Source organism: Chlamydotis macqueenii, chromosome 5 (genome assembly GCF_036417535.1).
Source record: "Chlamydotis macqueenii isolate bChlMac1 chromosome 5, bChlMac1.mat, whole genome shotgun sequence".
In the NCBI taxonomy this organism is placed as follows: domain Eukaryota; kingdom Metazoa; phylum Chordata; class Aves; order Otidiformes; family Otididae; genus Chlamydotis; species Chlamydotis macqueenii.
In genome coordinates, this window is record NC_141560.1 from 29,342,243 (window position 1) to 29,354,797 (window position 12,555).

General features: G+C 37.6%; 1 protein-coding gene across 4 annotated transcripts in view; it reads right to left on the minus strand.

The window, feature by feature from the left end:
* NPAS3 (neuronal PAS domain protein 3) overlaps window positions 1-12,555 on the minus strand; it is a 623,781-nt gene that overhangs the window by 259,137 nt on the left and 352,089 nt on the right. The gene's annotated exons all lie outside the window — the stretch shown is intronic.

A 12,555-nucleotide genomic window follows, 5' to 3' on the forward strand; every position in this document is an offset into this window, starting at 1 on the left:
CAGCGTATTTTCTGATATTTTGATACATACATGTGCTCATATGCACAGACAAACACATACACATGGGAGAAAAACTGAACTAGAAATAATCTGAAAAACATATTCACTTTGATATTCTAGCTCAGCAACAAAACAGTCTGTAAGAGATCATATCTGGTGTATTCCAGAAATAGATTTTTCTACTAGTTCAGAAAGCAATCTACCTGTAACAACTAATTCTTTTATGAAGGGTTTAATAATCATTACACAACTGAAGCAAGATTCCTATGCAAAGGCAGCTAACACCATCCACTCAACTTCACAAATTAAAAGAGCATAACACAGAAAGTTTTATTTCTGAAGTAGAGCTGAACAACTCAGATACCCAGACTCCTTGCTCATAGTTCTAATTCTACATTTATACTCCTTTGAAAAGTGTCAGGTTTTATTTTTCCGCTATTATCCATACACTTAAAAAATGCATTTTATATGTAATATTCTTCTACTGGTATACATACTACAAGCATAGAACCAGTCATGACTCAGAGGCCAAGGAGAAGACAGGAATGGAGTAGATCATGATGCATAAATTATTTATTGGGAATTATTTTTATTGGGAATTTTGGAGAGTACTGGCAACTTCACACTTTATATATTGCAACCAAGTTTACAGAAAAGAAGTTGCTGTTTCCCAGTCTTTCAGAAACTATTCTCATCAAGGTATCAGTTAATATTTAGTAATTCACTGTCCTGCTTAAAGGGGTCAGATTTCCAAAGTTTCTTAGGCACCCTTCTCTCATCACTGACTGAAATCCAATCACCCTACTCTGTCAATACTGTGTAGAAATGTTCTCTAGCAGACCCATCACTGAATTATTTTCTGTAGTTGCAGACTTAAAAAAAAAACATTTTTATCCCCCTTTGGCTAACTGTGAAACTGAGATCAGTACTATCCTTATGCTAGTAATTTTTAATCGCCACCAGATACATGATGTTTCGGAGTTGCAGGGAATCAACTTTGTTAATGCATTAGAATCTGTAAAGCTCTTTCCCTCCTGCTTGCTGATCAGAAGCAGCACTTCTTGAAATAGATTTAATCAGAAAATACTGAAACATAAATCTAAATATTGCCTGTATTATATCCTAATGCTATCCTTCACAGAGTTAAGCAACCACTAAATGCTGATAATTTTCCTGATGTGACTCTTACTGCTTAAAGAGTATCCTGTTTAAAAATGTCATGCATGTTGCTATTCCTAGTTTTATCATTTGTCAACAAATCAACTACCTGCTTAGCAGCCCTCATGAGGGATTTAAAATAGCCACCATGAAAATCCTGTGCATTTACTATTTTTATAACAAACTTGATTGTCACCTATGATATTTCAAAGATCACTCCTCATATAGACATCATGCTGGAAATTAGATGCAGGGCTTTGCTTTCCATGGAACATTATGCAGAGGCACTCTGGCTAATAAATCTTTGTAGCTAATGCATTCCAGATGGAAGCCATGTCTCACAGATTTAACCTTCCTAAACCCTTCCAAAAATTCCTCCCATCAAAAGCTCTCTGAATGAGATATGTTTGATTGAAATAGGATCATCAATACATGACATCTAAGTAATAGTACAGATGATTACTGCCTGCAGAAAATTGCCATTTCCCTTCACACAAAGATACTGTTTTTGCACAACCACAGGGCATGAAGATGGACCTTATGCATTTTACCAGATAGTTTAAATGTTTCTCCTGAACTCTTAATGCTATTAACAGATGCTATAAAAAAAAGATCCACTTTTGTCCCTTTAACTTTTGTACATGCATAACAAATGCTGTGAAAAAGAAGGATCAAGTCTCTCACAGAAGCCACTAATTAACATCACTGTTTAATCATGTCACCATGTTTAGCCAGTCTACATCATTAGTTTATGTCAGACGGAAGCAGTGAAACATCTAAACACCTACATGTCGATCCTTACAAAATCAGTCATGTGAAGTGGTAAGGTCAGTGTTAGACAAGGCTGCAGCTACTCTCTACTATTTAGAAACCATTACAAATCACCTTGCTAACAGATGAATGCAGAATTATTTTAGAATCCTTAGCTTTTCTTGTAAAGTAATTTCTCAGAGACAACTCTCAAATGTAGAGCAATATTTTAGTCTCACTTGTGAATCACGCAGAATAAAGTTGTAGCCAGTTATCTGTGTTTCACTATTGGCAGCGTTCAAATGGCAGACTCCCCTATACTGCTTCTACTGTTGAGCTTCTGAACTCTACAGTCCTTGGTCTGCAGAAAGCAATTCATTAATCAAAGCAAAACAAAAGGACTCTCAATCTCACAACAGTATCAGTGTATGTTCATTATGTGAAAATCTAAGGAAATTGTTAGAAGTCTTAAACAAAATGGATATGGAAAATCTATAGGTAGCAAAGGTTTTCTTCCTATGTACCAAAAGTCTGTAAAAGTGAAATCTTGGAAGAATTTTGTGTAAGCTACAATTACATGTCTTATACAAAAGCACTCCTGGCATGTGCAGTCACAGTACAAGCTTGGCTCATAGAAGTATGACTGACAAGTACAGAAACAATTCTAAATCAGGCTGTGTAATTATCTTCTTTATGTTAAACTTTTAAAATTCCTAAGAGCCCCTTTCTGATGTATGGTTCACTTTGATCCACAGGGTTGTAATCTTCCATTAGAAGATGATCACACCCAACTGTCATTTGCAAGCTTTCAGATGAGAGTAACAATAGACCTCTAACTGCAGAGAGGGAGAAGAGATCAAGCGCACTTCAACTAGGAAAGCAGCAGGAGTTTTCCACGCAGGCAGACACCTGGGCAAGGTTAGCTCTGCTGCACGACCGTACCACTTCATTCAAAAGGAACCTGCTACACTTATGTGTTTGAAATATAATAAGCACCACCAATGCTGAAGATCGTTTCGTTTAGTTAGTGTCCTCGACCAAAGGAGAAAGTCAATGTTGGATACATATTTTTATATCAGGGAACTACGCCTACCTGAACTTAATAAGTAGCAGAGGGGAAACTTAATAGGAAGTGGAATACATTTCCTTTTATTGAAGGCAAGTGCTTCTTACTGCCTTAGTCAGACATAATGTCACTCTGCACAATGTGACTCGTCTTTTTACTTATTCTATCAATCTGAGTCAGCTTCAGCGAAATGGTGCTTCAAAAAGGCAGCAAAAAGAAAGCATGTGTCTGCTTTTGGAGAAGCTCCTTTCAAATGAGATTAGAAACTTTGGGTCCATTTTTTTCATGTCTAATCCTATTATGCTCACTAATGAACTCAGTTTGCCTCAGTAGTTAAAATAAAAGCTAGTGGTTGTGTCCTAAAAAGCACAGATCCTCCTTTAGAAGAATACATTAAACTGTACAGCTCAATATTACACATTTGTACTGTCCAAAGGAGTGTTTTCTAAGATATGCTGCTCACTGCACTCTACAGCACAAGTATTGAACAGTTTTAATTGAATGAGAAGACATTAAACTAATACAGATCTTTGCTACACCTTAAGCCAAAAAGAGGGGGTAAAAGGACAACACTATTATTAAGATAAGACAAGCAGATTTTTAGATAAAACTCTGTCTTTGGAACAGTAACTCCTGAAAAATCCCCTAGAAACTACAGATACTAAGCTTGCACTCGCAAAAGACCTTTGCTTTTATGATATCAAAGCATCAAGTGGCCTTGAAATGTGTACTATACTGAAATTTGGTCTGGAATGTAGTTCATTTTTATCAGCATGTCAGCCTGCTCTCAAGGAAAATATTTTTAACTCCAAGCATCTCAGTTACAATCATGAGGTCAAATATACTGCACTTTATAGCAGTTTACAAAAATGTAGGAAATAGCAAAGAGTACAGTTACGGCAACATATGGAGATGGGAAACTGTTCTAAAAGTTTCCCTTGTATTAGGAAAATAGTACTTCTTCTCTTCAACACAGACAACAATATTTCCGCTCATCACTATCTAACAAGTGGCTCTATACCAGTCTGATGTCATATAACCCACAGCATTTTTAGTCATTTTGCTACAGAAGTAAAAAAGGCTGTTGACGTGGGAAAAGGAATTGGGCTTACTGTCCCTTTTACTGAAAAGCCAAGTAGAACAAGGTGCTCCATCTAAGGAATATATTTGATGCAGAAAGGGGTAAAGAAAATTTTTGTATGAAACTAGACACGGAAGTTAGCTGGACCTCCTGATTATCTCAGGAGTGCTTAGGAATACATCATCACAGGATCTAGGCTGTTAGAACTTGATAGAGAAGGGAGAGATCACACATTGCAAGCTCCGCATTCTCATAAATCGTTAAGCATTTGCTGAAATGACAGGGATACAAAATTGAAGTAGAACTACTTTTGTAAGATAAAAAAAACTGGTTGCTCCCTGTACGGATGTACTTCAGGGCTGGTTTCCTTTTTTTGTTTCCCTTTCTTTTCTTCACCTTCTCTTTTGTCATGAAAGCCAGAAAGTTCTAGAGTCTTCCCCTCTAAATAGGAACAGGATGAGGACCTTTCCTTCATGGAGATCCTGCTGGGGGGTCTGTGGTAAAGATCCAGATCAAAATTAAAACAACATTTTTGAGCTTTTTTCTCCATTAAATTTCACACACTCATAATGTAAGTTGTTTCATAGCTTTTTTTTGCATGTTCTGTCTGTGATATTCGAGTTGAAATATTGCTACCTCACAAAGAGCATCTTTTTATGTACTTAAAACCTCAGGCACAGATTTTCAAGATGTCTTTCTCCTTAGAAACAGCATATATACCATAGAAATCAGAAACACTTTGGCAACATGCTGTGAAACACACTGCATTATGTTCTGCCAAAAAACCACATGAAGAATAATGACCATTGTCATAATTATGGTTTTTGTTTACATTAGTTTCTCCATGTATGATGATGTTTAGGTTCTCCATGTATGTATGATGTTTAGGTTCAAAGTCACATGTTTCCTTGATCATCTCCCTTTTGAAAGTCCACTGTTTTAATGTTAGGAAGAAAGAGAAGTTTGCACTGACAGGAGTGGGTCTCCTGGGAGAGTAAAGCAAAAGTGTCAAGGGAACTCCTGAACAATCTCTGCTGTTCTGATGGACAGGCAACTGTATCAAATAACCCAACTCACAGAGATACCGCTAAGACTACTTTTACACCAGTTACAGAGAGATTCAGCAGCTATATGTGCAAACATCTGACTTAGGCTCAGAAACTTAAAAGGCAGCATGAGAAAGGAAGGAACTGTTGCCTAAAAAACAGAAGGACCTTTAAGAAGATTATCTGTCCACTTTTAAAGCACATTTCCAAGATTTAAGTTGGAAGAAGGGAACAAAGCACACAATGTAATAATGTATTATCATAGTTTAGCCCTGTTCGGGACCAAGCTACGCAGTGTCTCTCTCACTTCCCCCACCCTCCAAGGGAATAGGGAGAAATAATATCAGAAAAACGGCTCAAGGTTTGAGAGAAGGACAGGGAGAGATCATTCAAGTTACTGTTATGGGCAAAACAGACTCAACTTGGGGAAAACTATTTCCGTTTATTATTATAAAACCAAAGCAGGATAATGAGAAAGAGAAAAAAAACAACTTCCCCCCACCCCTTCCCGGGCTTAACTTCACTTCAAAGTCTCTCTACTTCCTTCCACTCCCCAAGCGGCACAGAGTGGGAATAGAGAACAGGTCAGTTCAACACATGCAGCTTTCTACCACTCCTTCCTCCTCAGGGGAAGAACTCCTCACATTCCTCTCCTGCTCCATTGTGGGGTCCCCCCCATACGCTACAGTCCTTCATGACTGCTCCAGCATGGGGTCCATTTCCATGGGTTGCAGTCCCTCCAGAATGGCTGCCCCTGTGTGGGCCCTCCAAGGGCCACAGCCTTCTTTGGGCATCCGCCTGCTCCAGCGTGGGGTCCTCCATGGGCTGCAGATAGATCTCTGCTTCTCCGTGGGCCTCCATGGGCTGCAGGGAGACAGCTGGCCTCACCATGGGCTGCACCATGGGCTGCAGGAGAATCTTGCCTGGAGTAATATTACTCCTTCTTTACTGACCTTGGCGTCTGCAGCCGTTCCTCTCACAAGTCTGCTCAGGCAGACTCCTCTCAGGTTCTCTTCACATCTCCTCTCTTCACTTCTCTTGGCCAGGCCAGGCCCAGTCGAGCCAAGACGGCTGCCTGGCGGGAGGCGAGACAGTGAAGACTGCAAGGCTCATAAGGCTTGCACCTCCCGCTCTCTGCTTCACTCTTTTTTTTTTTTTTTTAGTTTTTATTTTCTCCTTTTTAAATACGTTATTACATAGGCATTATCGCTGTTGCCAATGGAGCTTGGCCCTGGCCAGCACTGGTCCTGCCCTAAATCCGCCTGAGTCCACCGGGCAAAGGGGAAACTTCCAGCAGCTTCTTGCAGAAGCTGACACTGTAGCCCCCCCCGCTACACAAAACCAGAACAAGTATATATATCACATGAATTGTGATGATGTATATACAAACCCTATGAAACTACATATATACTACAGGAGAAATTCCCTGTCTCTGCCTGCAACTCTTATCAGTTGGTTAAGAATCACCTTTTTTTTAAGAGCTCATTCTGAGCTCCACCAAAAATCTGTCCACTTACTTACTTCAGTGCTTAAATGGAAACAGAGTTTGTATAAAAAGTTACTTCATTCTGCTAAAACTTTGTGCTGATAAATGAGAAAGGTACTCCAATGTAAGAACAACCACCAAGTCAGGCCATAGGCACATCTAATCCTTTACTGTTTCCGTGCCAGTGGGGAGAAGTGGACACTCAGGGAAGATTGTACCTTTACACATTCTTTGAATACTCTACCAACAATCTATGGCTCAAGTATTTCCTGAGACAGGGATGGTTTCTGTGTTCTCTGAAAAGAGTCAGCATCATCAGCAAGGAATGGTTAAAATGTGAAAAATAGCATTGGAAATCCATTTGTTATCAATTAGCTGATGCAGGGACAACACCGGAATGGTTAAATGGTAGTTTTTCCAGCTCTTGGCTGCCACACAGTTACACTAACAGTCACATTCCTGATGAAGTTGACTATATTAAAAAAAAAAATTCATCTAATCTTCTTGCTTCTATTCTGGATGGAGGATACGGAACAACAACAAAATCAATAAACTTTAACTCCCTGTCCTTCTCTCTGTGAACAAGATGGACTGCCAGCTTCCTTGCTTACACGCCCTGACTGGTGTAATGTGAGGTCGCTATCCAGATTAGTTCTCTCATTTATCGTCTTTCAGTCGGAATCTCTCTGCTGCCAATAAATAAGTGAGAACTTCTAGGATAACATGGATCACACTTGCTCTTCCTGTGAGAGCAGACGCTCAGGAAGGCAGAGCACAGCAGTCAAGGCACCAATTTATTTATTTATTTATTCTAATTGCTGACCTTCATACTCTCTTAATACTTGTCATATTCAGAACAGACTTCTTCCTTTGTAGAGACAGGCTGGCAATGGAGTTTACCTGATGAAGGATCTCTGAGCAGAATCACATGGAGTGTGATTTCCACCAAGCAATCTGTGATATGCTAGTGCTTGAAGCAGGACTCGGGGAAAAAAAGTGATCAGTGAGGCATAAAAGTGCAATTAAGTCTAAATGAATGGGAGTTCTTTCTCCTAGGCCTTGCCAGACTACAGCACACTTCATACTGCAATCTAATATTTATTTTCCCTTTAAAATGTTTTAATGCATGTACCAATTCAATAATCAACTAGTCTTGAACATGTATGTTATAAAAAATTGCAAATTCAAAATAACGGAGTAGCTTCTACATGAGATAAGACAGAATATACCAGATCTCTTGAACTTTGAAAAAAATGACAAAGTGGGAAAAAAGGCAGGAGTGTACAAAGTCAAAAGAGGTCTGGAGAAGATAAGAGTGAATGACCACGTTCCTTGTTTCCTCCTTTCACTTCTTCCCCCCTCCCCACCTCTTGGAAGCAATCTGTGAAGTCAAATGGAAGCAGGTTTAAACAAAAGGAAGTATTTTTTCACATAGTGCACAGTTACAATCCCTTTTTGCCATGCAAGATGGAGAGGCCAAAGTCCTAGACAAATTTGAAAGCAATTCTTAAACTTAACAAAGAGAAATTAAAAAGCCCACAAAAGTATAGGTACCTAATTTGGGTGAGAAGATCCTTAAAGTGCAGACAAAGCCAGGAGGAAAATGCTATTACATGCTTACCTTACTCTAATATTGTTCCCCATGTATTTCCTAGTGGCCACTGCCAAAGATGGAACACTAGGGTAGGTGTATCTTTTGTTTTACCCACTAGGACCACCCATCTGCCTTGTCACAAATTTGGATCCTCAGTAGCTCTTTGTATAGCAAAGATGACTGGGTCTGGATACAAAAGGTTATACGTGCAGTTCACACATATCAGAAACTGATCATAATTAGAGTACTTGTTAACCCTGTGGGGGAATTTATGTCATAATTCCCCACAGTTAATTTAAAGATCAAAAGAAACATCCCTCATGGTGTACCTTATGGCTCATTTAAACTTCTTTATTTATACAAGCATATACTGTTACATATAAACTATTATTCTGTAGTATGCTACGACATGTTTTGTTTGACTATTGTAACTCAGCATTCAGTTTCTGAATGGATGGAGAATTCATTTTTAACTTGTTCAATATTAAATTTTCTGGTTGTAAGAAAACAGATGATTTGGAGCTCATGCTTGCCCACAGCTAAACAAAATAATTAAATTATTGTATGCATTTCACTACTCCTAGAACTCATGAAATGTGTACTCGGAGAGAGAGTGCAGTTCTGATGACACAGGGAAAAAAAGAGAAGAAAGAAAAAGAAAAAGGAAGTCAGTGTGAGATCCTGTGCTCTGCATTAAAAAGTAGGGAACATGGATATTACTTCTGGATTCTGTCCCTGGTTTACTGGACAAAACATCCCAAGAAGCAGCAGTACAATCGCAGCCTTTAATCTAAAGCCAGTTGAGGTCAATGGGAGTATTTTCATTAATTTCAATGGGTCTGAATCAGACCCTTAAGCCTTGGGAAGTAACTGCTTATAATGTCACTCAACAGCAACTCTCTGACCACTCTGGGAGCCACACTGGCAAATTCATAATGAAATCCACTCTCATTTCTTAACTGGAGAAAAATTACTGTAATGTTTGTAATACTGTTGGCAGGTAAAAGAGTAGCAGCAGTAGCAGTGTGCGTGCATGTTTGTAACTGCTAACCAAAAGTAGAAACAGTCACAGTAAAAGTATTTTCCATCAAAAAATAATGAAAAAAGAATGGTGCATTTGTATGATATTTGAATCATTTGACAGTTACCCAGCCAACTTGGCAAAGAGTTAATTATTTAATTTTAATGTCAGATATGGATGTTAGAAATACACAAAGGCATCGATTGCAAAAAAAAACCTCTCCAAACTTCAATCAAAAAATAAATATTCTATATAGTGTAACTACTGTAAAACACTTCATTTTAAAATCTTTGTTTCTAATTGGAGATACTTTGCAGCTGTTGTTACCTTTTGCAAGCTGGCTGCAGTGACAAGAGAATTGAGTTGGTGATCTCAGCTTTGTAGCAGACAAACAGATTATTAAATCCAACAACATGGCTAGTGTTCTCTCATCACTGGAAGTGGTCATTCCAGGCAGCAGTACACTGTTTTTTGCAGGAGCTTAGATTACCGGGCTGAGTGTGCAAAAGAAAATTTTAGAAACTCGATTCCAATTTGCAGCTTCATGGACTTTTGTTATTTTTCATGTAGGCTTATATAAAGTAAAATTCGAAAGTATGACCACTTCATAGTCTGAAGAATTTGTCAAGCTAGGGATATATCGGGAATCTGTTTCTGGTGGACATTCAGAAGTAGAGAAGATGGTTATTTCAAATTCTCTGAAAAAGTACCACACTACATACTGAACTTCACCCAACCTTATCATTTCTGGCCCTTAATTATTACTGATTAACTATCTCTGGCCACAATATGAGTCACATTGGCATTTTCTGTAAAGAAAAAGAGAGGGAGAAATCTTGCACTGTGTGTTCCTAATGAGAAGTCGGGGCCTACACACAATACATTTAGGTGTTCAGTTCATGCTAACAAGCCTACTGCAGCACTACTCAAGACTTCCTCTCCTTTTACAAGCTCAATTTACTGCTGATGTTACAAACAGTTCAAATACTTTTCAGTGTTACTCTGCCAACATGTAACAAAGACAGCACTCCATGCTAGGTCACAAGGGAAAAAAAAAAAATAAATTTAAACCATACAGTATGGCACTCCTGGAAGCGCTGCATCTTCAGATGTATCAGCAAGTCTTGTCAAATTTCAAAGTACTTACTTATCATTTTCTGAAGCAAATGAACAGAGAACTAAAAATCTTTTTAGATTTAGAACTAAAAAGCTTTCCAAAGTGATGAGGAGTGATTTAGCAAATCTAATGTATTACTTAGGTAAATTTCAATTTTCTTTAACTCTACTATTATATGTATTTATTTATTTTTTTTCTGCAGTATTTGCACAGTTTATAATAAAATTTATAACCCTACTAATAATATCATCATGTGGCAACAAAGAAGATATTAAAGCTAATTTTCAATCACAGAGAAGAAATAACAAAGATTTAAACCATTTTAGACAGTACATGCAATACAGAAAAGTAAGAATGGCACAGAATATCCACACTGTATTTCATGCATAATTCTCATGCTATTTTCTAAATTAATTATTTATCCTTGGAAAGATTAACTTTTAAAATTATTTATAAGACTAATTTAGCAAAAATGTATGTTTCACAATATGATGATATTCTTCAGAACTTCAAACCAGTTACATTGTAAGCATAAGAAAACAATTGTCTCCTGCTTTCTTTAATGACAAAGAAACTTCTGAGTAACAGTAAATCTATGCTATATATTTATACATAGGTTTATTTGTGGTGCATGTGTACATATGTGTATATATCAAGCCAGGCTGTCCAGCAGAGGGCTCCTTTGAAACAGAATGTGAAAAAGTAGACGAACTCTTTCAATGTATAGACAATACGGAGATTACACAAACAATACATATGCTAAGGTCCATTAATTATTTTAGCAAATCACCAACATACAAATGTTTCACTGGTGTAACAATTTTAAGTCATTTTTAAAGAATGAAATGTTTTCATAAAACCCGTTGGACAAAAACATAGGAAACAAATAAATTTTCTTTAAAAAGCATCTAATCTTCACATTTTCCTTTGTTAAAGCATTGTGTGCTTACTAAGAATAGTTAGCTTAACTGTATTTTTATTTTCAGTAAAAATCTCTATAAAGCAACACATAGAACTTGAAGAAACACTATCTAATTATTGATCAGGCACTTATGTACACAATACTAAACCCAGAGAGAAATGGCATTTAACAATATTTTTCTGTTTTTCTTTAATGAAAAATAAAGAAACAGAGAACTGGAAGGCAGTACAGACCATCACATTTGCTTCTGCCCCTTACAGCCATATTTTAGAATCCAATCATAATCACTTCCATTTTGTGATAATTTACTGGTAATGCTAGTCTGCAAAAATCTTTTGATTTGCCTTCCAGAATGATAAAATGCAACTGTGACATTAAGAGTGGTCAGTATATTTTATTTTTGCAGTTTCTATTTTGTCGTTTGTGTTCACTTTAACTTATTCCTTGTACATTCCTGAGAAATAGAATAACAACATTTTTAGTTATAAAGAATGCATAAGAAGCCACTGAAGTTAATCTGATCTTTCCTATTAGTAGGAGATTAAAGTACCGGTATATCAATGGTCAAAAGGTCTACAAGAAATTTACACAATCTATTTTTCTCAGTTTCTAGATGTCTGCATTTTTTTTTTCCAAACTTGGTAGTGATACATGAAAAAAATAAAAAGGGAAAGAAATTAGTCTGAAGCCAGTTATGCTTCCAAAGTCCCATCAGGTAATCAGAATATTCAAGTGTTAAAGAAGGTCAAATGTCAATGAACTTTAAAAATGCAAGCCATTTTCTTTTTCTTACATTATATAACATTTTCAATTTTTCAGAAGTTCCATCACTATAAGCCTACAGGTGAATAGGGGCAGGATTATGAGGAAGATCCTAAAGAGGATCCATATACATGCTACAGCTAAATATGCCTCCCACTCCACTCAGCTATTGTATCCATCAGAAATGCAAGACGAGTGAAAACACAGCACGATTCTCTCATGTCTACATGCTTACTGCATGAAGTAGTCAGAATGTGAGTGAATATTGTGCAGATCCATATTTTCTGGAATCACAGAACCTACAAACTGAAAACTTTCTTAATTGTGTTGCTGCTGCTGAATGGCTAATAAGACTGAAGAGGTTGCCTCTTGGCTCTCAAGAAACCAGTCGGGGAGGGTGGAATTTGTCCACCCTGCTGATCTCTATGTATTCTGTCCTGCAGGACTTTGACCCGTGCACATTCCTGCATTACAGAATCCATCTGCTATCATCTGTGTCCCTTGCCAACCCTGCCCCACACAGCTATAGTCAAAGCTGGAGCTGGGCTTTGA